This window comes from Rhamphochromis sp. 'chilingali' (assembly GCF_963969265.1).
Source record: "Rhamphochromis sp. 'chilingali' genome assembly, chromosome: 2".
In the NCBI taxonomy this organism is placed as follows: domain Eukaryota; kingdom Metazoa; phylum Chordata; class Actinopteri; order Cichliformes; family Cichlidae; genus Rhamphochromis; species Rhamphochromis sp. 'chilingali'.
This window is the reverse complement of record NC_137930.1, coordinates 48,292,690-48,319,539: the sequence shown is the minus strand read 5'-3', so window position 1 is coordinate 48,319,539 and position 26,850 is coordinate 48,292,690. Positions and strand designations below refer to the sequence as shown.

General features: G+C 42.4%; 1 protein-coding gene across 18 annotated transcripts in view; it reads left to right on the top strand.

The window, feature by feature from the left end:
* The window catches only part of LOC308392882 (unconventional myosin-IXAa-like), a 166,286-nt gene that overhangs the window by 14,613 nt on the left and 124,823 nt on the right, over window positions 1-26,850 (top strand). The gene's annotated exons all lie outside the window — the stretch shown is intronic.

Genomic DNA, 26,850 nt, shown 5'->3' with positions numbered 1-26,850 from the left:
AGAGACCTTGGATGTGTTCATTACTGAAGGAAATTTTAATCTCCGACCTCTTCAGTCCTTCTCCAGCTGACTGACAGTTGATTAGGTGACCGAGGCAGAGGAGGGAGGCAGAGCAGCTGCTGCCACAGAGAAAACAATCAGCGAGTCACACACTGGCCTCTAAGTGGATTTGGTGGCTGGATGGAGAAACGGAGGAAAAAGGGAGGGGGAGGGGAGACGGCGTCTGCGCTATATGTCTAGATTGCCTTGTGGACTCTCTCTGTGTGTGTGTGTGTGTGTGTGATTAGATGTGCCTTTTGTTTTCATGATGTGTGAGTGTTAATCCTGTGCAGTGATTTTGTGTTGCCAGCAATGTGTTGAACATGCGTGTTTGTTCAAGATGAAATTTTCATGTGGGGAAACTGGGTCATTCCACCAACAAATCAATTGGATGCAATGAAATTATTGAGGTTTAACAGGAAGGTTACATTTAATAGCAAATGCATGTGTATTTAATGCAGACAAGCATTGAAATCTGGTGTTAATATAACTGATAGAAAATCATAGTAATTTAAGAAAATGTGGTTTATTATCATTGTTTTTAGAAAGCTTTTGAAGTGTAAACCATCTTTGATCGGTAAAGCTTCTACAGACAGTTGCAGAGATGTGTTGTATTTGTGTGTCTGGGCTATTACTTATGAAACTGACCTTGTGGGTAAAGCTAAAAGCCATATGTGTGCATGTTTAAGGGTTCAGGCTGTATTTGTATCTGCATCTGATATAACACTGTCTGTTATCTAAGAGATAACTGAGAGCGAGGGCAATTCTGTCAAATCACTGGGCAGTTTATGTTCCTACCCTTATTTATGGCCACCATGCCTGATTAGAGACAGAAGGAACATGATTGTTTATATATGTAGGAGAAATCAGCTTCTACAGGGAGTGCAGAATTATTAGGCAAGTTGTATTTTTGAGGAATAATTTTATTATTGAACAACAACCATGTTCTCAATGAACCCAAAAAACTCATTAATATCAAAGCTGAATGTTTTTGGAAGTAGTTTTTAGTTAGTTTTTAGTTTTAGCTATTTTAGGGGGATATCTGTGTGTGCAGGTGACTATTACTGTGCATAATTATTAGGCAACTTAACAAAAAACAAATATATACCCATTTCAATTATTTATTTTTACCAGTGACACCAGTATAACATCTCCACATTCACAAATATACATTTCTGACATTCAAAAACAAAACAAAAACAAACCAGCGACCAATATAGCCACCTTTCTTTGCAAGGACACTCAAAAGCCTGCCATCCATGGATTCTGTCAGTGTTTTGATCTGTTCACCATCAACATTGCGTGCAGCAGCAACCACAGCCTCCCAGACACTGTTCAGAGAGGTTTACTGTTGTCCCTCCTTGTAAATCTCACATTTGATGATGGACCACAGGTTCTCAATGGGGTTCAGATCAGGTGAACAAGGAGGCCATGTCATTAGTTTTTCTTCTTTTATACTCTTTCTTGCCAGCCACGCTGTGGAGTACTTGGACGCGTGTGATGGAGCATTGTCCTGCATGAAAATCATGTTTTTCTTGAAGGATGCAGACTTCTTCCTGTACCACTGCTTGAAGAAGGTGTCTTCCAGAAACTGGCAGTAGGACTGGGAGTTGAGCTTGACTCCATCCTCAACCCGAAAAGGCCCCACAAGCTCATCTTTGATGATACCAGCCCAAACCAGTACTCCACCTCCACCTTGCTGGCGTCTGAGTCGGACTGGAGACTGGAGCTCTCTGCCCTTTACCAATCCAGCCACGGGCCCATCCATCTGGCCCATCAAGACTCACTCTCATTTCATCAGTCCATAAAACCTTAGAAAAATCAGTCTTGAGATATTTCTTGGCCAGTCTTGACGTTTCAGCTTGTGTGTCTTGTTCAGTGGTGGTCGTCTTTCAGCCTTTCTTACCTTGGCCATGTCTCTGAGTATTGCACACCTTGTGCTTTTGGGCACTCCAGTGATGTTGCAGCTCTGAAATATGGCCAAACTGGTGGCAAGTGGCATCTTGGCAGCTGCACGCTTGACTTTTCTCAGTTCATGGGCAGTTATTTTGCGCCTTGGTTTTTCCACACCCTTCTTGCGACCCTGTTGACTATTTTGAATGAAACGCTTGATTGTTCGATGATCACGCTTCAGAAGCTTTGCAATTTTGAGACTGCTGCATCCCTCTGCAAGATATCTCACTATTTTTGACTTTTCTGAGCCTGTCAAGTCCTTCTTTTGACCCAGGAAAGGAAAGGAAGTTGCCTAATAATTATGCACACCTGATACAGGGTGTTGATGTCATTAGACCACACCCCTTCTCATTACAGAGTTGCACATCACCTAATATGCTTAATTGGTAGTAGGCTTTCGAGCCTATACAGCTTGGAGTAAGACAACATGCATGAAGAGGATGATGTGGACAAAATACTCATTTGCCTAATAATTCTGCACTCCCTGTATTGAAGATTGTCTGAGTTCAGCTTTAGACAGGTGAGAGGTTCAGTTATTCCCAAGGGACTAAACTTGGGAATGACTGAAGTAGGGAAGTAGAGCTAATTTGAGACAATCTAATCTGAAGTGGTTCAAGCATCTGTGATGTTCCTGGTCCCCTCCTAGGTCAGGTGTCTCTTTGGTAGTATAGGAATGACTCTGTATTCCTAAAGCTGGAGGTGGTTGCTGGGGGTGAAATGCTCCACATTTCCTTATTCCAGCTTCTCAAAGTTTGTTTTTTGTCATGAATGATGGGGATATCCCACACTGAAAAAAGCCTAGCCTAGATGTATCATTCCTTTCTTCATGAGGTTTGTCTGGAACTCAGAGTCCCACTGGAACTTAGCCCTGTTGTTTTCGACCCCCTTTGGTGGTCTCCCATAAGGAGTTGGGGACTTCTAGTCCATATGCACCACATATGTTCCTGTCTGGTTTCCCAACCACTTAGTTATGCTTCTCAGTGTATGTGTCTCACCTTGCATCTTACATTGTGCTGCTATGTTGTGGATGGTCTCTGGAGCACCATTGCACAGTCTGTAACTTGGGTCCTGTTGGTTTTGATAGAGTTCTGCCTCTTTGGATCTGCTGCTTAGGGTCTAATCTTGTGCAGCGACATCAGATTCTCTGTGCTGTCCTTTAAGCTGTCCTTTATTAGGATTTCTTCATCTCGGGTCCTTCCTCTGTCGATTGTATATCCCACACAGGTGGTTGGTCATCCATGAGAGTTCCTCCTCCTGTTCCTCATCACTGTCTATCTCCAGTTGCTTCATCCTGATGTTATTTGTGAATGCTCCAAGTCCCTGTATTTCTTGCTCTCCCTCTTTCAGTTGCTCATAGAGCCTCAGAGTGCTGGACTTCACGTGGAGACCTCTGTGCATTGTCAGTTTTCATATGTTGTCATCAGTGGTATCCATCTACTCCTGTGACCAGCTTATTATTCCAGTTGGGTATCTGGGTTCCTTTTGGCCTGTGGGATACCCAGGTACTTGTAGCTGCACTGTATCTCTGCTATTATATATTTCCAGTTGCTCCAACGCTGGTGGATGCTGGTGAGATGGATCAGTGAGTCGATGTCTGGCTGATGGTCACTCCACTTCTGAATCTATATCCATATCTACTGTTAGTGCTGGGCTGGTTTAGGTGATTGAGGAAGTGCTCAGGTTGGCCTGCCTGGCCTTAGAGTCCTAGTACTGTTCTGATAACCACCTTTGACCCTATGGGGATATTTGTAATGTGTTTCTGAGCTGTGTTCATGTATAGACTTATGCCTATTCAGGTTGGCTGAAATGCCTGAGAGGAGCTTCCACGTTGTGGAGAGGCAGGTAATTGGCCAGTAGTTCAATGGCATCTTACCCATGTAGAGATCCTTTATGATCAGGATTGTTCTGCCCTGTGTTATTTCTGCCTGGATGAGTACCTGCTGTTAGGAGCCCCTGGTTTTGAGTCCTGTTTGGCTTTGTCAGCTATTAGGCTTAGATTATATCAGGTCCTGGTGCTGCACATCCTTCTTATAATAACTTCCATCTATGGGCTAACCCCAGCATAGTGGAGCCTACCCAATACCCGCCTGTAGGATATGTTGTAGTGGCAGCCATAATAGATCTTTATGATGCACTTATACAGCATAATCAGTTCAGGGTATGGTAAGAAATTGTTGTTATTTGTACCCTGATAGGAACACAGCTGCTTTAGGTGCAGGAGGATACTGAGGGTAAACTAAAATCTCAACATGGCTGTGTCTGTTGATGATTTGCATTTGTTTTCTGCAGCACATCTTGACGTAGTCTGTGGCTTTATTTACCTCGAGTGTGTCTGTGTCTGCTGAATGTGGTGAGAGTTTGTGGTTACACTTTAAGGGAAGTGTAGAGAGCTTTGTCTGTGTCTGTTTTTGTCTCGCTGCTCTTGGCTGGTACAGAAAATGAATATACTCAGGTCACACTTGCAGACTGCTAAAGGCAGATGTTACTAGTTATTCCTCTTTTTTTTTTCTTGCTTTACGCTGTCTCTCAATTTGGGGGGAGAGGAAAAATAAGAGTCACGATGCAGTGAAACGTAAACTTAAAAAAGAAAATGTTATTATACCTTTAAATTGCACACTTCATCCCCCCTCCTGAGTGAGGAAACAGACTATCTGTTTCACCATCGCATCCATACGTGATTTATTGATGAGGATGTAATAGGCTTCTTTGTTCCCAGAGAGGATTCACACACGTCTTTTGTATTATTTATATTAAAGCGTGAAAATTCACAGAATGTGGCCACATGTTTAGATTTTTCAATGATGTGTTTCAGTCATGCCAATGATATTTTTGTAAGTGTTAAATTGTCTGTGGTCCCACCCTGTTTTCTAAAACGTGCCCTGAGGCCTTGTGGGAGATTATTTTGGCCTGATGGCTGCATTCTTGGGACTAAATTGAGTGTACATAATCCCACGTCACTGATATCGCCACAAATGCACACATGCACACACTCTTAACAGCACTCATGTCTGCCCTCAGGGGCTCTGCGTAGGAAGCAGACTGGTGGCTGATACTGCAGACGGACCCTCGGCCGTCCCTGCAAACCTCTGCTCTTTAAAATGTCATAATGAATGTGATCTGTCTAAATGCTAATAATCTAAAATAGCTGGCGGCCATGAAGCCTTATTACAGTATTAAAAAATGTGTTTGAACATCTCTGACATCATCCTGCAGGATTTGGCAGACGCTGTGGAGTAATTTGATGCTGTTTTTCGTTTTTTTTTCTGTTCTCTCCTCTTTGGCCTTAACTGCCTCTTTTCTTTTTTTCCCCTTTGTAGCTGACATAAAACACATATGTGGGCTAGAGGCAATGTGAGCATTTTCAAAACATCCTCTGAGGAGTTTTGGAGGACAGTCCGGAGTCGCAGGAGCGAACAGAAAGCTGCGAGTTTGTCACATAGTTTCTGCTTCTGGGCTCTAATCCTCTGAGGATCAAGTTCCTCCGTTTGATGGTCATATCTAATCTGTACAGGATTGGTCTCGGGAGGGCACACAGGGTGACTGAGACACAGCTGCTGCTATGGTAACCTCGTGGCCCAAGGATAGTCACTGGGCATTTGGTTTCAGGAAAAACTGAAGGAGATGTAATTGAAGCATTTCTGTATCTCAGTCAATGAGGACATGATTTTTGGGTTTGGTTGTTGTGATGTGGCAAGACAGTGACATAAGAATGAGTCCTAGAAGCTGGAAATAAGTTATCATTACTGTACTTCTGGTTCTCTCAACTCTTTAGTCATTTTTTCAGTGGGTTTGTGGTTGGATGTATAAAAGAAGGCAGACAGTTCACCCAACATTTGTTTTACGACATGAAATATGTCAATAAAATCTCACTTGTGCCCAAACGAGAAGATAGGCACATGCATTGTCATCATGGCGAGCATATAGGCTTAGTGGTGTTGACCCTGCAGTCATGTGACCTTGCTGTTGTTAGTTTATATCCGAACATTAGAGTTTAACCTCCGGTGATATCATTGAAAAATCATGAAAGTGGTGTTTATCAAGATTATCTTATTGAACAAAATCTGTGTTTTCTATGATAATAACAATCCATAGGTTTTAGATTTTGTTGGAAAAATCTGGTTGTCTTGAAACCAAAGAAGCATAAAAATGAGCCTCAAAGCCCTTTTGACATCAGAGGATCTGTTTATAGTTTTGGATATTGCATTTAAAAGATATTAATCGCATTTGTAGTCTTATTGAGAATTTTGTGTGCACCTGTTCTTCAGTATCAATCTGTCTTTGAAGGACAGTTTAAGACTGTACTTCTCTGCTTGAGGATCTTTAGGATTTGATAACTACAGCATGTGCTGATCTCGTTGAGCTAAGACCTTGATTTATGACCCTATTTAGAGTTATCTTCGCCAAAGACCCTTTTGTGGTCCCACGTTAGCCTCCAGGGTCAAAACATACCGCTGACTCTCTTTTGACACGTCATCCGTTTTTCAATGATAGGACGCAGCGGAGCGTTCAGTGCCAGAGGTCTTCGCTTAATAATACAATCGCTCGGTCCACAAAGAGGAGCTCCACATTCAGTTGGTGCTGTCACACCATTACTGTTATACAGTTAATTCTAACACTATTGGCTTCAGTGTGAGTGAAAAGGAGAAGGAAGATAGGTGAGAATATCAGAAATATTTCATTATTTTCTAAAACCCCAAGAACTCTCCCTCTTCAGCATGTTGTTGCATGTCTTAAAAAGTCAAATGTCACTCATCCTGTCAATCCTTAATGTAGTAATTGTCGCTATAAAGGATAAACTGTACAGCCATACCTTTGTAAAAATTGTAATTCATTCTCCCTATTGTGCCAAAAGAGTGAAAAAAAATCAAATCAAATCATCATCAGAATTGTTTTAAACTGTGTTGAAGGCCTGTACAGTACTGATGGGGCAGAACTAAGCAATGGCCACTGTCACGGGTCGCAACAATAGGACCCAAAAGCTTTGAGACAGGCAGGATAACTAAAAGCAAGCCCTTTATTATGGCTGGTACAAAATCCACAGAATACAAAAGTCCACAGGAAAAGGAAAGCAGGTTCCAAACAAAGTAGACAGGAACACACTGGGAGGAAAAACGGACAAAAGGCGGGGTTTAAAATCTCACACGTGAGGTAATCAAGGTAAGTGGACACAGGAGGGTCATGGGACACAGCTGAAACGAATTAAAACAAGAAGCAAGAAAGTACTACAAAACTGAATACTAAACTAAGAGGAAGATTTGAAAAGACACAAAAGGATGTCGTGGAAGTTTTGAATAAACTAAAACATCAAGACTCAAATGTAACTGTAAACACCAACCACTGCATGGAATATCCGTCCATGCATTTCCGACAGACCTCCCTCACCCTGGCCACCTTTTCCAGCTCTTTTCCAAGCCAGCTGAGTGATATAATCTCTCCAGTGAGTAGAGATTATATATATGAATCTTAAATGACGAAGCTCCTCACTATCTCTAAGGGAGAGCCCAGACACCCAAAAAGCTGAACAAACTAAGCAGTACTATTTTGTTGTTTGTCACATGTATCTTTTTTTTAATAGAAGTGACCCCAAGTGCTTTAGAGACAGGTCACATTTACCTGCCAGATCCAGAAAAACCCAGCTGAATGGTTCAAAGGGGTGTTTTTGTTTTGTTGTGTTCGTTAATTATTGTGGAAAGTAAAAATGACAGTGATTTAGTTGTCATGAAAATTAGTTCAGAATTGGCAAATTAATAATGAGTCATCTCATAAATCATGACACACTGCTCTCCAATACATAAGGTTAAAAAGAATCGGTATTGGTATGGGCAATACTGGCCCTGTATTTACTTGGTATCGCCAAAACTTGTGGTATCACATGCTGAGATCAGGGCTCCGCTGTAAGATTCCTCTCACTGTTGTGACAGATGAGAATCTAAAAATCGTTTTACTGACTTTTAGAGATTTGGAACCTTTTTATTTTTCGTTTTGTTTTTCACGTTCACATTATTTGTCTTTCCCCCATCATCTCTGCAGAGTAGCTTGAGTCAACTGAGTTCTTTTAGATTCAGAGCCCTGTGTTGTAATGAAGGGTTAAACCAGCCGTGGAGCCTATGTTAGAGCCCCATTATTATCTGTCATTACCCCACAGAAATCTGTCTCTTCTACTTGCTTTTGTCCACTCTCATGTCTGTGTGACCTACTCCAAGCACCGCGGCATCAGAGATAGCGGTGCTGGTTTTCAAGGAGGCTTGATAAATTAGGCCATCCTGTAGCTCGAGACTTGAGCTTCCAGGGATTTACTATCCAGTGCTCATGCAGGCGAGAAACAGTGAAGTTTAAGAGGAGGATGTGCTAATCTTCTGTACATTTGAACAGATTGTCACAGGAAAATGATTCATGTGGAGGGAGGAGGCAGAAAACTCTGTGGCTGAAAAATCCCTGAAGCGGAAGTGAAAGTGACCACAATGCAGTGTTTTCCCCTCAGCCTCTTATCGTGTCATGTTTCACCCGAACGAAAAGGGGACCTTGAACCATCTTCCGCTTTCTCTAATTGGATAGTCATTTCCTTTTGGATTTCAGGGTGAGAGGGAGGGGCGCGCTGACGTGGTTGAATGAAAACTGAGAGCCGAAGAGAAACCTCTACTACCGAGAACGAGCAAAAAACAGAGGCCCAGCTGATGTGAGCGACCGAACGCGTACAGCAGCAAAGACCTCACACTGTTATTGTGTTGAGCCCTGGTTGAATTTGCTGAAACGCAAGGTCTGGGACACACAATAGAGGTGGGACTGGAGCAAACAATGCAGGCTTTTCCTCAGAAAACAAATCAAAACGTCAAACAGACAGTTCTCGGAAACTGCAGCACCACTTAGCTGCGCACAGCGCTCGGTTTCCCCTTAATGAAACACCGTATTTTCTTGCAGCTCTGCTTAAAAAGCGGCCATTCAAAACACATTGTCACCTTTGTTTTCAGAGCTCCTGCAGGATGTCAGAGGTCGCTGCTGTGTTTGAGGGCCACCTCATCATTCGGGTGAAGCGTTTACAAGGTCATAAACAGAGTTTGTTCAAATTCAGACATCTGGTCGAGGCGCATTCTTCTTATTTTTGTCCTGTAAACTGGGATTTTTGGACGACCTCCTCTTCCCTTCCCTTTACAAACATGAACTCTGCCTCAGGTTGGATTAAGGCCCAGACAGCAATAATGCTAAACATGGGGCTTAGAAATCTCCCATCTCCCTGAGAATGTGTTGCACTTTGTCCACTTTTATCCACTGTTCTTAACCTGTGGATCTTTAAAATATATCCAACTTCTTTCATAAAATGTTCTTTACATTTTATCTGAAGTCCGAGGTTTTAAGTGGATTGACCTTGTACAGCTGATGCATCAGCCATCGCTCTTCCGCTGTCCCGTCCTTGCTGACTGTAGAGAACATGACCGTTCCTCTTCCCGTCAGAGGAATGACACTCTTCGAAACCCGATTGCCATAGTCAGTCTCCTGACTCATAGTGGCAGACGCCAAGTCCCCTGAAGCCTCCTGTCTTCTTCATCTGTTGCGTCCTATCAAGGTCATCTTTGTGCCTCTACGTGCTTCAGTATGTGTACTCCGTGTCCTTCTTCTTCTTTTTTTTTTAAAGAAACAAAAGAGGAGTTGATAATCGTTTATAGGGCTGGGCCATATCATACCGTTCACGGTAATACTGGTATAATGTTGGGCAATGATAAAAAAATCAAATATTGCGATAGAATGTGGGTAAAACACGCATGAGCAGTGCCTTTGTTTTCATACGCACATGGCGGAAAAAGCATGGCGATGACGGAGAATGAGAAGGGTGAAAGTGGATTGTTGAATGAAACGGATGAACCAGAATTGGTTTGTAAAAATGGTTCAACTTCAGTGGTGTGGAACTGGTTTAGCTTTCGTCCGTCAGATACACAACAAAGCACTATTTATGGTAGAGCATGCTAGTGGGCCGTCGTTATTACCGTGTTGTTTGGAAAATACGGCACACTTAAAATCAATCCTTTGATTTTTCTGAAAATTGACAGTGTCCCTTATAATCCCGTGTGTCTTATGTATGAATTCTGGTTGTGTTTACTGACTTCGAAACGATTTTGTGTGGTACACGGCGCTCGAAAATCTGTCAAATGTTTCAGTACGACTTTGCTAAGCTACGAAGCCGCACCGCTTGATGGATTGTCGGAGCATTACTGCTATCGTAGGCAGGAGCCTCGCAGAGTGATACGTACTGTGCTTCAACATAATATTACCGTATTGTGTGCGTATAACCTCTTTTTAAGTTTTGTGGATATTATACATGGTTATGCTGAGGATATGTCGGCCAGTTTCCACTGGAAATGCCTTTTGGTTAAACTGTCAGCAAGGAATTTACATTTGCACTGTTACATTTTTATATAACTTTAATGCACTTAAAAAAACAGCTGCTTGTTTAAGTGAAAATACATTGATGGGTTTTTTTTTTTGCACTAATAAAGTTGTGTAGTTGTAAAGTATTTTGTCTAGTGTCAATTATATCGTCAGTTACATCGTTATCGCAAATTTTCAAATGTATATCGTGATAAATATTTTTGGTCATATTGCCCTGCTCTAATCCTTAATCAGTCCAGTTCTGAGTGGTGTCTGAGTACTTGTAGGGAAATTGCTTGGTGGGGCTGTTTTGTTGCAATGCTTCCAGATGGGCAGATAGGTTGACTCACTGCAGCTTTATGCAACTCTATGAAATTGTAATTGTTCATATCAACATTTTTAACTATCATCACTTTTAGTTTGAATAGTAAAAAATAGAAATGCTCTGTTCTGGAGTATTCCAGTTTTGTAAGTGCCAAGCTGTGAAACTTGTATTTAATGTATCTAAGTGTTTCTACGTTTTTAATCATTTTCAATCATCAATCATTTAATCTTTCTTTTTAGTTTTTCCATCTATTTTCTTCTGCTTATGCAGTTTTGGGCTAACATAAAAAGATAAAAAGACAAAACCACTCAAGCTCACAGCCATGGAGAATTTAGCCCAACCCTATTGACTGCATGTCTTTGGACTGGAATACCTGGAGAGAACCCACAAAGACATGGACAGAATGTAAAAACTCCACAAAGAAAGGCCCTGGCCTAGTGCTGGATTCAAACCCAGGACCTTCTTGCTGTGACCATGAGTTTTTGGTATCATAGACATAGAGCCAATTCTCCTCTGTACTTCAAGGAGCTCATTGAGGTGGTCCAGCCATTGGGAACATGGTTAGGATGTCTCCTGGGCACCACCCTGTGGAGATTATCCACATACTACAAACTGGGAGGAGACCCCAGGGGAGGCCCAGAACTCAGTGGAGAGAATATTTATCTAATCTTGCCTGGGAATGCCTCGGAATCCCCCAGGAGGAGCTGGAAACTGTTGCCATGGAGAAGGACGTATGGAATAGCCTGCTGCCACCGCAGCACGACTGTAAAGGGTGGCTGATAATGGATGGATGAATGCATGGGTTCTTAAAGGTATTTGTCTCTCACAGTAAATGTAATCTGGCAGCGAAACCGCCAATCAGGAAGCGAGGCCGTAACCGAACGCTTTGATCTATCAAAAGGAGACTTGGTGCATGGACTCGGGATTATTTCAAAGACGACTTAAAACATTGTGACATTTGTCCCACTGGTGGTGTTGTAATAATTAATAAGAAAAAGAAAGATTTTTCCCTAATTGTGCTTCCAGGCTTGCTTTTAAGACGACTACATTAACATTAACATGGTGACTGCACCCTGCCTGAACTGCTCCGGCCCTTTTCGTCACCGCTCGCAGCAACATTTCAGCGCTGGTTTATTTCCTTCTTGGATAATTAAAAGCTGAAGAATGCCAGCCTTATCCTTTTTTAAGGTTAAACCCCCGATCAAAGAGAACGCAGGCCTCAGAGAGACAGTTAGGGAAAACTAACATGTGTTCTAACAGGCGACATGTCATTTCAGATTGCAGAAGCTTGAGAGCCGCTGTCAGAGGCAACGTCCAAAATGTGGGCGCAAACATGCAATTCAACATCCCCTCTGCTGATTGTCAAATGGTTTGAAAGACATGCTACTGGTAATGTTTGTGGCACCCTTGTTTTGCTGAGCTTTGCCTTTTTTTTCCTCCCTGGCTGTGTGGTGATCGGTGTCGTGTTTCAGCCCACTTTTATTGGAGTGCTGCGGACCCCTTCATCTCACAGCTACCACATCCATGGCGACTGCATATACACATGCATGCACTCACACTTGAGAATGCACAAAAAATACACGCATTAGCTGCTGACCTATTTTTGTCTGTCTGCCTTGAAGGTGTGGCGGGCTGTTGCCCTGAAGGCAAAGTGACAGAGCTGCACAGGAAGCAGGTGATTGTTTAGGCTGAACAATCACTTTACCTGTCGGGCTGCGCTGTGAGTTCATTCATCTATGAGCTTCATTCATCTGTTCAGCAGATCGGAACACAAAAGCTTATGAGAGCTTTTGTATCCAAAAGTGTAGTTCCTTGTTCTCTGGCAAACAAACGCACACATCCTGCTGCCTGTGGCATCTTTGGTTCTTTCTGGTCCAGCGCTATAAGATCCATTATTAGGGCCAGGCTTGCTTTGCTTTGATCTCCCCAAAACGCACGGCCTCACCATTTATTACTGTGCAGAAATTATGCATGAGGAACGGTCTGTCCACGAGCATTACTCAGCCCGAGTCCCCCCCCTTTCTTTTTTTCTTTTTTTTTTGTATGACTGGAAAGTAGTAGAAGGAGGACGGAAAAAAAGGCGGTTTTAAATTAAGAGTTAAAAGAGGCCAGCATCCTTTGAGGCCATTTAATTGACTGACATTTTACATCCCAGACCTTTTATGGACACTCCTAAACAGGCCAGCTCGAAGTGAGTAATGCAGGATGATGTTAGGCCTGCCGTACACTCTGAATATCTCTGGTCTTAATGCTTGCATTTAATTTAATGGAAACTTCTCATACTGATGTCCTAGCCTAACCCGTTTCGTTCGTTTGACATTTAGGGCTCTGCAGCACAGATAAAACAAAACAACCTGAGTTCATCTGAGCATTGACTTTTTTAAAAAGAAAAAATGCGGACAACTAATGCACAAAACAGAGGGAGAGGATGGAGGATGGTATTGATTGTTGTCCTGCGGACACAAATCCCAGTACAGAACAGCAAACAGAGGTGGAAACTGGAGGATCAATGAGGTATGATGGAGCCATTAGTGACACGGTGACCCTGTAAGGGGAGACGGCGTTCTTGTAGCATTGTTTGAAAAGTGGGAATATTGATGATTGGTAATTGCGCCGTGGGCTGCAGCTGATGGTACCTCTGTGGTCAGTCTGTTGACATCTCAGACGCCCGTTTCCTCGGTTGTGTTGAGCGAGCCCGTCTGCTGGTCCGGCTCACCTTATTAAGTTCTTCTCTTTCATTTTCCACAGCTCTGCGGCGTCCAGCAGTTACTCAGCATTAGCTCCTCTGAGTGGTGCTTGGCTGACCGCACCCTGAGAGCCAAAACTGTGGGCAGATTGTCTCGCGATCTGATGAACAAGTCCAGGGCACAAGCAGCTTTAATGCAAATAGACTTGGAAGGGGGTGTTTTCTCTGGCCTCACTCAGGCTGTGGGAGAGAAATACACACCAATCGTACCCCCATCTTCTCCTCAAAAGTGCTTTTATTCAGCACAGCAAGCTGATATTACAGTTTTTCTCAAATGTTAAAACACAAAAGCCAATCCTGTAACCCAAATGACCAGTAGTCTAAACACATTTACTAAATGTAGCCACCATATTCCAGTACCATAAACACATGTCACATGAAGACACAATTCACAAAACACAACCCTCTGTACTCATAAATCTAAACACATTTTTCCTTGCTAAAACACATGTTGCAAAACAACTCTGCTCATATTCTCAAATGAAAGCCCATGTGATGCAAAATGCTTGCCACAGTCACCAATCTTTGAACACAGGGAACACACCTGGCGTCATTTACTACACACAATGACTCAAAATTGAAGACACTTGTTGCTAATGCTGTACCCACATGTAAAAGCAAGTTCAGAGTGCACAGTATGCTGAAGATTCCAAACAAACACAATGGATGAAGGCAGAGTCAGGGGAAGAGGAATCTGATGCAGAGGAGGGAGAAGAGCTGGCCCTGGAAGAAGAGGAGCAGGCCAATGAGGAAGAGGAGTTCAAATGAGAGGAGGAAGAGGAGCGACCAACGAGGAAGAGGAGAAGGCCAACATGGGAGAGGAGAAGGTCCAGGAGGGAGAGCAAGACAACCTCGCACCATCATTACGGACGAGATGCGAGCAACAGCTCAGCGACATGATGCCGCACAGTGATTGTGGTGTGTGTGTGGTGTGAATAACGTAAATAAAAAAACTTCACACCCTGTTCATGTTTTCAAGATTACTGTTGTGTGCAATAGATTCTGTTTTTGCATTGAGTTGTGTTACAGTAGTGTACGTACATGCAGGATTTTCTATAGATTTATACTACTCATATGAAACTCACAAATCTAAATGCCTAATCCTCTGCAGAGATCTACGACGATCCGTTACTGTATAGTTTCTAAAATATGCATTGGCAGTTATGGAACAAAGAACCTTCTCACAAATTGAGCATTGTGTTTTCAATTGTTTTGCTGTAGTGTGTAATGCTGTGTATAGTGTTTACAGTTTTGACAGCTTCGAGCTGCTCTCTTGGTGTGGGAGTTTGAGTTTTGCAGTGGGAAGGTGTGGTTGTGTTTATGTAGCTTTAGAGAAGGGTGTTGTGTTTGGACATTGGGGGACCTGGTGGTAACGTTTGTGAAATGTGTTTTAGCATTTGAGAAAAACTGTAAAGCTTGGACCTTGGACTAATTGGTTCAAATCTGTGTTATAACTTTTTTCCCACCCTGTTTATTTGACTTTTTATTTTTCTACATTTTTACAGATGTCTTACATTTGCTAATTTACTCACTTAATCACTTGAAATTTGGACTTAAATGAGCTAAAATGTTTTTGTACAGACATTTATTTTTATTTATTCATTTATTTTGGGTATTCCCTGATTTATTTTGTTTTTGTCTTTTGTATACTGTAAAATTCAATATACATGACTTTTTTGAATAGGTCTACACTCAGTTTGGAATAATGAGACTGGATTACTGGAGGAAGGAAAATGAGGGAAGCTGTAAAGGAACAAGAAAGACAGGGAAGAAGATGGAAATAGGCAAAAAGAGATGAGGAGGCCAAGGAAAAATGGCAGGAAGGATGAAAGGAGGTGGAAGCAGGAAAGGAAGAAAAGAAGGATGAAAACATGGAAAAAGCATGGAGTCAAAACATAAAGCAAGGAAGAAGGGAGTAGGCAAAGGGAAGTGAAAGAGGAAGGAAAGGAAGAGAAGGGGTGAAAGGAGGGGAGGAATAAGAGGGAAGGATGGAATGATGCGAAAAGAGGGAAAGGAGGGAGAAGATGGGAAGGGAAAAAAAGAGAAGATGTGGAGGGCAGGTGAAGAGTTAAGTTAAGGTAGGATGAAAAGAGAGAGAGATGGGAAGGAGAGAGAGGGGAGGAAGGAAGGAAGGAGTGAAAACAAAAAAATTTGTAAAAAGGATGGAGGCAAAAAGGAGGAGAAAGGAGTAGGCAGAGGGAAAAGGTAGGAAAAGGTGAGATTAGAGGGAATGAAGGAAAGAAGGGTGTGAATGTAGCAGCTATGAAATCACATGAGTTGTGTAACAGTTGTGCCCTCCGTTTTGACCGATGACTGTATCGTCATTGGTTTTGACAGGTTTTGTTTTTTTTAAGGTGCTAACCAGTAACGTCCTGTGAACACATTTATCCACCCGTGTTGATGTTTGAGGTCCCACATTAAATGACATAACGCACACAGACCCAAACCACTCCGACATCTGTCTGTCTCAGGCCAGTTCCTGTCAGTCATCTTTAGGGTAAACCTGAGGCAGTCGGCCTCCAGCACACTCCCCGATGGTGGAGGTCGACATTTTGTCTCTGCTCGCTGATCAATAGCGACTCGCTTGCTCATCACTTATGGAGTCATAGGCGTCTCCTGGGGGTTGGTTAGCTAGGAAGAAAGAGCGAAAGATGATACTGGCTCTTTGGCGAGCTTATCTAGCGGGTTGCAGAACACATTAAAATAAAAGATTTCCTCACATAGACTCACATTTATAATTTTGCTGGTTTACAGCTCACTCTGCTGCCTTTTGAAATAAAAAAAACAAAACAGTACTACTATTGCTGCTCTCACTGCTCTGTGTGCCAACATACACACCAGACATGCACAAAAACATCACATTGGGAAAATCGTGACGCTCAGATGCTAATTGATTTCAATTACCATGTTACCATGGCAACAGAGAATCACAGTTAATGTTTGATTGCAGTAAGAAGCGGGGTCTTCAATCAATAGAGCTCCCCATTGCGGCTCCATTAAAGTGTGTGTGTGTGTGTGTGTGTGTGTGTGTGTGTGTGTGTGTGTGTGTGTGTGTGTGTGTGTGTGTGTCATGTTTTACTAATGTTGTGGGGACCTGCATTTGTGCTCACACTATGGGGACATGTGTTCCTTATGGGGACAGAACACAAAAAATGAAAATAACTGAAAGTGAAGACGTGTTACAAAGTGAGGGTGTGGTTTGGGAAAAGAGCAGCAGCAAGAGTGCTGTGATGGGCTTTTCACGACGTTTCAAAGAGGGTGATGTTTCTGTGCTAGTAGGTATTGCTTACATTGTAGACAATGAATGTAAGTTAATGGAAGGTCCACTGAAGGCATGGATACATAACTGTGTGTGTTGTGTGCCAGGAGAAGGGCGGATGGCCTGAGATGATGTCATCCCCCAGTGGGAAATCTAAGAGTGGAGAGAGAATGGTGCTCTTAAACATACATCACACAGTATTGAAGGATCTGGTGCTGTGTAGTGTGTGCTGTGTAAAAATATATATCTATTTGACAAATGTGCATTTTGTGAAGTCACAAAATGCACATTTGTCAAATAGAAAAGCTAATTCTGCATTTTGAAAACATGCCACTGCTGACTGTGGCACCTTTATGTACAATATCTGCAGTATTTCCAATAACTTTAGATCTATCTCGGACTTTGCTGTCATAGTATTTTGGCACCACTCCCTTTTGCCAGTTTGAAGGGTTTGCAGTCTTTCACCAGCATTTCACTGGGGTTCAGGTCCAGACTTCAACTCGGTCTGCACTGAAGTTTAATTGAATCCTTTTTGAGGTGTTCAGAAGTGGCCAGATCGCCCTGGATAAATAAAGGACCTATTTGTGCTTGGGATCATTCTCCTATTACATTGCACTTGAGCTTTAACCCATAGAGTGTTGACCAGATCTTCTGCTTAACATGAGAAAGTCCTGTTTCTAGCTCAGTGCAGTGTAGAAGTGGCGTCTTGCACCCCCCCCCCAAACACACACACATACAGTCCACAAGCCTCAGAGTGCTTCGCTAACTGACTCGGCACTGTGTGCATCGGTTTCTGGCAGATGTTTGTGTCTGTGTGGGCTCAGTTCCTGTGAGCTCTGCTGGCCCACTGGAATTCAGGAATTCACACACACACACACACACACACACACACACACACACACACACACACACACACACACACACACACATAGGGCGATTATTATTAAGCTTTTTTGCTTTTTTTATTTCAACCTTTAACTTTCTACGGAAAGTTGCCTGAACACATTTTTTGTTCTGCAGTAACTCTCTGCGTCACATTTGTGCTTAAAGTAAACACTAAACGGGAGGAACACGACACTCAGTGTGAGATGCCTTGTTAAAAAGTACGACACAGATCTGTGTCTAAAGGTGAAAGTTTTTCTATTTGTTCAGTTCTGCAACAGTTTAAAGTTGGGCAAAAAACCCTGGCGCCTTTCACAGAACGTTTGACGAGTCTTGCACAAATTTCAGCACATTGTAGACTTGATTAAGAAGTCAATTTCAACTGGATTTGGAACAATCTTTACTCAAATTTATCCGATCCTAACATGCATGTCTCCACACAGAAAGGCCCCGGACTGGATTATTACTAGGAGCCCACAGCGCTAACCACCAGTACAAAAGTGATTTCTTTTAAGTATAAGATTTTCATGCATGTGGTGTTTATCAGTTATTTTTTTCCACCTGCATATATACTGACACTCTTTAGCACCTCTGCAGATGCAGATTTGATGAGTTTCTGTCCAAATAAGCAGCTGTTGATACACACAGAGTGAAAAAGATGATTATCTTCCTCTATCTTCCTCAGATGTTGCAGGAATTCAAAATAGCAGCTTTGCGGTAGCAGATATAAAATCCTGACCTTTAAAATGTCAGGATTTCAGGAACTGAGAACAAGAACTGTTTGAATCTCTGGCTTCAAACAGCAGGGTTTGAAAATGATTCGTGAGCCCTAGATTATTATTTTTTGAAAACTTGTGTAGGTTGAACTTTCGATATATTCTTTTATATTTTGTTGAGGACAATAATAAGGTGTGGTCCTCATCTGAGGTGATGCTTTGGGAGTGTGTGTGTGTGTGTGGGCTAAGCTTGCTATGATACTGTAGATCAAGAGTGAGCCTGCTGAGAGTAACACTGTGCCTGCAATCCTTAAATGATCTTCAGTGACGAGTGATCCTGGCTTGGAGAGTCTGTGTGTCTGTAAGGAGGCAGAAAAGACTTGATGTGCAGTCACAGTTCAAAGTATAATTAAACCCTGTAGTTCCCATTCTTCCACTTGAGTTTTATTAGCACAGCACTCAGTTTTGGGACGGGTAAGAGTGCACCTTTTGTGTTGAAAGATTGTACGTTAAGTGTGTTTATGTGCGTTAACAGTGCAGGGGGACTACTGAGGTCTGATGTTTATTGCTGGTGTATTGGTGAGAACCGACTGTGGGAGAGGAGTGGGTGTTACTGTTTAGACCTGCAAGACTAGTTGAGCTTCTCATCTCCATTTAATATCTTGGATGTGTGCCTGCCGTTCCTGGCAGGTTTCTCAAACTTTTCTGTGATCCTGAAGACTATCCGACTCCTGTAGTGCCTTCCTTGCAGCAGCACAGTAATTTATTTGCTACACTGCTGATGTAAAACAGTTCTTATTCCAGTTCCCACACATTTGGAATTTAGTTGCAGTGTTGGGAGGAGGCTGGGTGCACACAGGCGCATGGGAGTGCAGATGTGAACGAGCAAATGTAGCTGCAGGTTCATAAACTTATATAAAAATTGGTTTATATTTGGCTGTATACAAGATGGAAGCTGTATCTGCAGGTGTGAAAATATGAAGCTAGTGCAGATGTGTTTTAAAACTGCAATCTCTCTAGTGTCCAGCAGGGGGACGATCCTTTGGCTGCAAAAAGACATTAGATGTATGTAAATCTATGAGACAAGAACTCTACTTATTACTTGAATTATGAACTTGGCAAACATTTTACTCATGATGTCGTGGTCTCAGTCATTCATTTCAACTCTTCCTTTTTTTTTTTTTTTGCCTGTCCCGTTTGGCTCTTTTGCCATCAGAATTATTGTCTAAAGGCAAAGAAAGATGCCCAACGGATTTACTTTACCAAATTGACCATCCCAGCCTTGCCGTAATGGTCCATTTGATTCACCTTTTATTGTTTATTTTATTTTCACTTGCTGAATACGGGACAGACTTGACTGGGGGAAAGAAGGGGAGAAAGAAAGAGGGAAAGAGAAACAGCTGAGAAGAGGGACGGGGGAGAAGGGCAAAAAACAAAAACCAACAGAACGGGCAGAAAAAAAGAAAAGAAAAAAAATGCATATATCAATCACCTCGATCACCTGCTGAGAAAGAAAAAAGAAAACAAGCAGAAGAAAACAAGAGTAATAGAATAAACAACATCACAATGATATATGGGAATGTGACAGTAAATACTAAATATTAAACATTATTGTGCAGCACATAAGATCAACAGAACACAGTGTGTTTTGAGGTAGGAGCCAAAAAGGGTGTAGTTTGTGGGTGTGATCACCCGTGTGTACACCTGTGAGCATGGACGCGCTTGTTTTTTTTTAAAAGGTTCCTTTATGTAATGATCTGCTAGAGGGTGTGGGGGGGCCACAGCCCCGTCCTCCAGGGCATGAAGCAGGTATGGAGGAGATCAAAACTCCAGACATCCAGAGGCCCCCAGAACACAAGAGACCAAGGAAGACCAACAGAGGGGCAGCCGCGCCACTGTCCCAGAAAGAGCTGAGGAGAGTCCCGGATGAGGGCTCACTCAGCAGCCGCAGAGCAGAAGCCAGGGGGAGTTGCAGTGACGCGCCCGTGAGCTCCGCCGGCAGCCAGCCGTGCCTGAGTGACCGAGCCCCAGGCCGAGAGGCCGGGGGCACCCCACCTCCGAAGTGGCCCGAGCGAGCCCCAGGCTCCAGGTCCTGATAAGCGGCCGCCAAGGAGTGAGCCGGTGTGTATTTAGTTGCAGGGTTGGGAGGAGGCTGGGTGCGCACAGGCGCATGGGAGTGCAGATGTGAACGAGCAAATGTAGCTGCAGGTTCATAAACTTATATAAAAATTGGTTTATATTTGGCTGTATACAAGATGGAAGCTGTATCTGCAGGTGTGAAAATATGAAGCTAGTGCAGATGTGTTTTAAAACTGCAATCTCTCTAGTGTCCAGCAGGGGGACGATCCTTTGGCTGCAAAAAGACATTAGATGTATGTAAATCTATGAGACAAGAACTCTACTTATTACTTGAATTATGAACTTGGCAAACATTTTACTCATGATGTCGTGGTCTCAGTCATTCATTTCAACTCTTCCTAAACACAATGTGATGTTTATTTTGTTAAGTAGCGTCCCATTTAGACAAGCTAACTGATTATAACACATGTAGCACAGTCATGAACTTTTCCAGACATCACCCGACAGAGGTGTGTGTAAGAACGCAAAGGAACATTGAACATTAGCTGGTCTTTGGCCTGATGTTTGACTGTGCTGATATGTGAATAGTAGAGCTGGGAAACACCACAATATTTCTCTCAGGTTTGGCTAATATTGCGATTTTGAACATTTTGTTTTCTTTTGTTACTCTGGCTGTTACGGTAACATCTATTGCACCCTTTTTTTTTTCAACTGCAAATTATGTCCTCAAAGTTAAACTTTAACAGTATCTACTTTATCCAAAAGGAACATATTTTTGCTGAGCCCTGAGAGGAGTTTTTTGTCTCCAAACGTAGTGGATAATTCATAAATGTGCTGGCTCCAAGTGTGCTATTGTTGTGTGCTACACAGAAATTACTTGATGTGTAAAAAATGTAACAGTGTGAGTCAAGGGTGCATCTGCATTGTAAGAAGATCTTGGTGTGCAGCGTTCTCTTTTCAGTGAGATCCGTCTCTAATTTGTCACATCTGTTTCCAAAATTCAAGATGGCTACTTTTCTACAGTACACAGTCTGTTTTAGCAACCAGCCAACACATGTCATATTACAGTAAAGTAGCAATCTAAAGTGTCCACTTAGCATCTAATAAGTGTTATTCTACCCTCTATCAGGTCAAATAACATCATATAAACTGTGGTGCACCATAATTGCTCTCAAACAAGGATGCACAGCATGTGTTATGATGGGTAACAATTTGAAAAAGAGATGAAGCTTCCAGCAGTTTTGTCTGAAATGTTGTTTTTATTTTGCCATCAGACAGACAAACAAATATGTCGACTTATATTTTGCATTTATCAAATGGATTGCACGGGGTATAATTTAGCACACAACATTTGACTTAAGAAGATTTCTAATAATCTGCCTGAAGTCAATAAAGCCTGAGGCAAACGTTAATGTTGACCATATTTCAACTCAAAAACAAATAAATGGGTTTAATATGATTCTAATGCAACAGCTAATGGATATTTGCAGCCGCACTGCACACTTGTCAACATCATTGAAGAGATGGCGCTATGGTTTTATGGGAAGTCATGGTGGATAATAACTCGGCAAACAATGTTTGAGAGTACCCGAAGTCTTTTTTTTTTTTAAAGGGACGCAAACAACAAACCTAGAGTGTTATTCAAGCGCATGAAGTCAAGTTATTTATTTATTTAACAAATGCAATTCCATTAATATTTACAGCTAAATATCTTTAGAATTATATTTGCTTGTACACAACAACCCGGCACCATTAGCTTTCTCTTTCCTTTAGAGCTGAAACAAGTAGTCAGTTAGTTCATCTCTATAAACAGAAGCCTGCACAATCAATAAGATAGGGATTCATTTTTGCTTTGTGAAAGTGCAAATACTGAACAGTCACAAGAAGACCTGAAGAGGAATTGCAGCTATAGTCTGAGCTTTGAGACTATAGCTCAAATATATCTTTCAGCACTGTATGGAAACGGGGCGTGGAAATCATAGGGATTAAATGCAAGTAGAAAACTGGTTTAGATGTCCGGTGGCTTCACAGGAAGCCGGAAAATCCTGGCTGTTACCTCAGAGGCTGATTCTTCAGATAAGCCGATGGATTCCTATCCGATCAGTTAGTTAATCTGTAGGTATTTTATCAACAGTTATTTTAATAGCTGATTTTTAAATTGATTCAAAAACTAATTTTGAATTTTGGATTGGTAGGCAGATTAATCAGTTTAGGAGCTTACAGGAAATCCTCCTTTTTTTTCACTACTTTCTGTCAGTCTCCTTCTCTTTAATTATCTATTTAGGAGCCCTGTTTTAAAACATCTGCAGTTTTACTCCACATGCGTATCTGTGACCCTGGGCTGAACCTATCCGGCAAGTCAGATGACTTCCACGCTCTCATTAAAACATCTTCTACTCTTTCAGTCTCTCTACTTTTAAACTACAAGCTCATTTCTCCACCATGTCAGCTTACGTCCTTATCTCAACACGCTGTCAGCACTTCAGATTCAACCATGTCAAAACAAGACGTAACAGATGTTCAGCCCCGTCCTGTGCTTCGCCTTCCTTCCACCACTTTTGCTTTCTATCATCTCATCTCCTCCCTTCTCTTCCATACCCGACTTGTATCAATTTCCAGCTTCATCCATCATCCTCCTTAATTCTGTCAGCAATAGTTAGAGTAGATGTTGAACATACAGTTAAGGTCATGTCCAGCTATATTATTAAAGGCTTTTGTTTTCTAAAAGTCATCCAGTTCCTCCCCGAATGATCTCACCGCGTGCAGCTGTTCGAGGAAATGTCAGAAACGATTTTTCCATCTCCCCCCAAAAAATGTTGGCAGCGAGGTCGCAGCTCTACCATGTGTGATTTGTGACCATGACTAGTTACTTTGACCTTTGCACCATCCACCAGTCTCTACCTCCTTCTGGCCAGGAGCGTCCAGTGTAACCTGCATGAACTCTCTGCAAGGCTAAATGCTGAAATGCAGGCGAACAGGTTCATTTTCTGCTCTGGAGACTTGCAGTCCGCTGACTCGGGCAAAGGTTTAAAGGGAAGCCAGTGGTATTAGCTTTCGAGGCAGCAAAGCAACACATATATATATTTGTGGGGCGGGGACGTCATTACCCGAAGTAGGGATTTGGATTGCCCTTTAAACTCCTAATCCACAATATCCTTTTATTTTGGTGACATCTGCAGTGTTTTTCAAACGGTATTTCCCAGCAACCACACGTCGGGAGCTGAGTTGTAGTTTTGCTCTATTTAGGCGGCGACGTTTTCTTCTGCTGATTCCAGACAAACTGATTTTCCTTCAGGAAGCCACCTGCCAGACATCAAAGGAGATCTGCACACTTTGTTGCTCTGGGTTCACTGAAGATTTGATTTGATTTCAGTGTATTTAATTCCCTCTTCACTCTCTGCTATAGCGTTGTTTGATGTGTAAGAATGTATCGTGCAGTTTGCCAATATGGAGAAATGTGGAAAGATTCTTCAGTCTCCCCCAGGCTCCTGCGTCTCCTTGTCATCCATTCTCATTGGGAAATATGCATGCTTTTTGCCCTCAGTGGCTCATTTTTGGCCTGTGACAGGAAGACATGCCGACAGCAGTCATAAGTTGCTGCTTTCCAGTTTAATGACTCTCTGAGTTGGACTGGCAGCTGAGCTCAGCAAGCTGCAGAGAGCTGATGAAGACGAAGCAACTGGAGAACTGAATGAAGGCCACAGCAGCTGGGCTCAGCAGCAGCTTTACAGCGATGTGCAAGACTGTGCTTCATCTCATTGTGAATCAAACCTCTTCGTTATGCTGATAGAGTAGGCACACACTAGTCTGCTCAGTAGTTATCCAGTAAATTAAGATGTCAGACTTCTTTTTTTAATGCTGTGAGCGGTGGAGATTAGAGAGAAAAGTGTGAAAGACACATCTGAAGGTTCCTTGGAGTATATGGCTGCCTGCTTCACCAGGCGAGCTAAACTGGCACATCTGCATATGTTTTTAAATGGCACTTTATATGAAATTAAATCAGTCTGGACTTGGCATCAGTAAGGATGTGCAGCAGTGACGATTCTATAGTCTTTTGGGCCTCAGGCAAAAATTCACCATTGAGCCCTTATAAGATGCTTCTAAAAATTAAATGGTAATAACATTCAATTAAAAAGCTCTCATGTTATAGAAGTAGAATTCCTCAAAATCCATTCCCTATTCAGTGTTCACTACTTCCTTTTCCACGTGTCATTACGTCACATTTATGTGTGGCTGCATGTGTCCCGCAGTGTCTGTCCAGAGGGGGGAACTAAGGTGGGATGAACAAGATGTAGCTTCTATTGTGTCTCCACATAAATGGAGGCATGCATCCACTTACTCAAAGGAAAAATAAATGTTACCATTTATGAGGTTATCCTTTGCAGAAACCTTAATAACCAACTAGTTTGTGATGAATAAATAACACATCAGACTAAAACAATCAGCTGCCCCTCCAAGTGAGAGTCTCAATCCACGGCTGTAAACTCAAACTCCAGCTCTTGTTTTATTACAGCGCAGTGACACGTGTGCCAGTTCTCCACCTGCTCCAGGTTCATTTAGCTGACAGTGTATGTCCAACCACAGAGGAGGGAATCACTGGAGAGACATTGGAATTAAATTGACCTGAACGGTGAACTTGCTGGTAAGGAAACGTGTCATGTGAAGAGCCGGGGCTACCTTCTGAACTGAGACGGAGCCTTTAAAGTGACAGCAAAGGGGTTGGTGTCGCTCTCTTGGAGGACATAAAAATGCCAAAATGAGGTTCTAAATCTGGGTGGCCCATCCAAGTAAACTGTGTGTGTGTGGGCAGGAGGGGCTATAGTGAGGAACAGTGTAATTGCATCAACATCCATAAATCAAGCCTTGGATTGCATTTTTGCCATTATTACTCACATCGTTGTGACCACAGTGTCAGGGAACTTTAGTGTTTGTTTGTATATTTGTGTAAAAACACCAGAAATTCCCAAAAGGGAACCAGCACAGCGTACACGCACCGTGATGAATACTGACTCTATTTGCATTTCTGCATAATAGACTTGAAACTTTGACCTTCTACCTATTTGAGCAGCTCATTAGTGTCCCAGCGAGTGATTGCGTCAGTTATCTTAAGTCCCAGGCTCTCTGTCATCTCTGCCTGTCTCTCAGCTCTGCCTCCTCTGCCTTTGCCCTGTCTTTCATCCCTCACAGCTCACTTCTTTGTGTCTTACAGACACTCGGCTGTCTGTTTCCTCCCTGTTTGTCTGTGGGCTGCTGCAGACTCCTGTAGGTGTTCAAGATTACTCCAGACAAGCAAGAGGGAGAGGAAGGCCTGTCTGGAGCGCTCAAAGGGCGAGTGGCTGGCTCATCCTCTCCTCTCCTGTCTTTATCTTTCTGTGTTTGTCGGCCACATACTGTACACATAGCTCAAAGGACAACTAAAGGAAGCTGTGTTGCTAACAGCCGCCCTGACAGACGTTTGACTTTGGCTGTCTGGTGCGTATTTGTTGTATCGTAGAAAAAATAGAGAAGGCATGAGAGAGATGTAGCAGATTAGAAAATTCAACCAAAAAAGAGAAAGTAAAGAATGAAGGAAACATTGAGGTGAACTGGCTCCAGAAAAGAAAAGAATAGTTAGTTAAATTAACCTTGAAGTATTTCAGTGGCTCCATCAAACGGATGCAGTCTGAACACTGTCGAGATTTCTGGCACAACTTCACCTACTTCTCAAGCGATAAAGTCCAAACTAACAACACATGTAGTGTACAGAACAACTTCAGAGTTTGACAGTAAAGCTGTTCCATATATTATAAGTAATGCTGGAGCTTTGATTGCCCAAGGAAAAAGCAGTTACACATTTAAGTAGAGAGGTAAATATAAACCGTTACCATCAGTTAAAAATCAGGTAAAAAATGCTGTATATAAAGAGTTATATTAATCTAGTGCAGCACAGAAGTGCTATAGTCTGTTTCTGATCGTGTCCCAGACACAATATACAGTATTGTTGTTTGTGCAATTGAATTTAAAAGCGGTTTGTCTCCCAAAATCATTAATCGATGGAAGAGCACTTTAAATTTTCAAGTGTGACATTTGAAGTTTGTGTGTGTGAAAGATTGAGAGGGAGAATGGAGTCCTGTGTCCACTATCAACAGGGAAGTGGTGAATTGCACCATTGTGCTCTCATTACAGCCACTTTTGTGTGGAAGGTGGCAGCTGTTAATCTTGGCACACAGCTACAGTACTTGGATTATCACACACACACACACACACACACACACACACACACACACACACACACACACACACACACACACACACACACACACACACACACACACACAGAGTGTATGTGGCTCTGATAAGCTGTGGCCAGTAGCCTTTAAATTCATGCAGCAGCTACTGTTCCTCATTGTTTTGAATAACTATCAGCCCACTATCAGTTCTCGACTCTCCCTTAGCATCGGGCTCTTGCTCTTCTTTTGTGGCGGCTCTCATAGTGGTTCCCTTTACGATA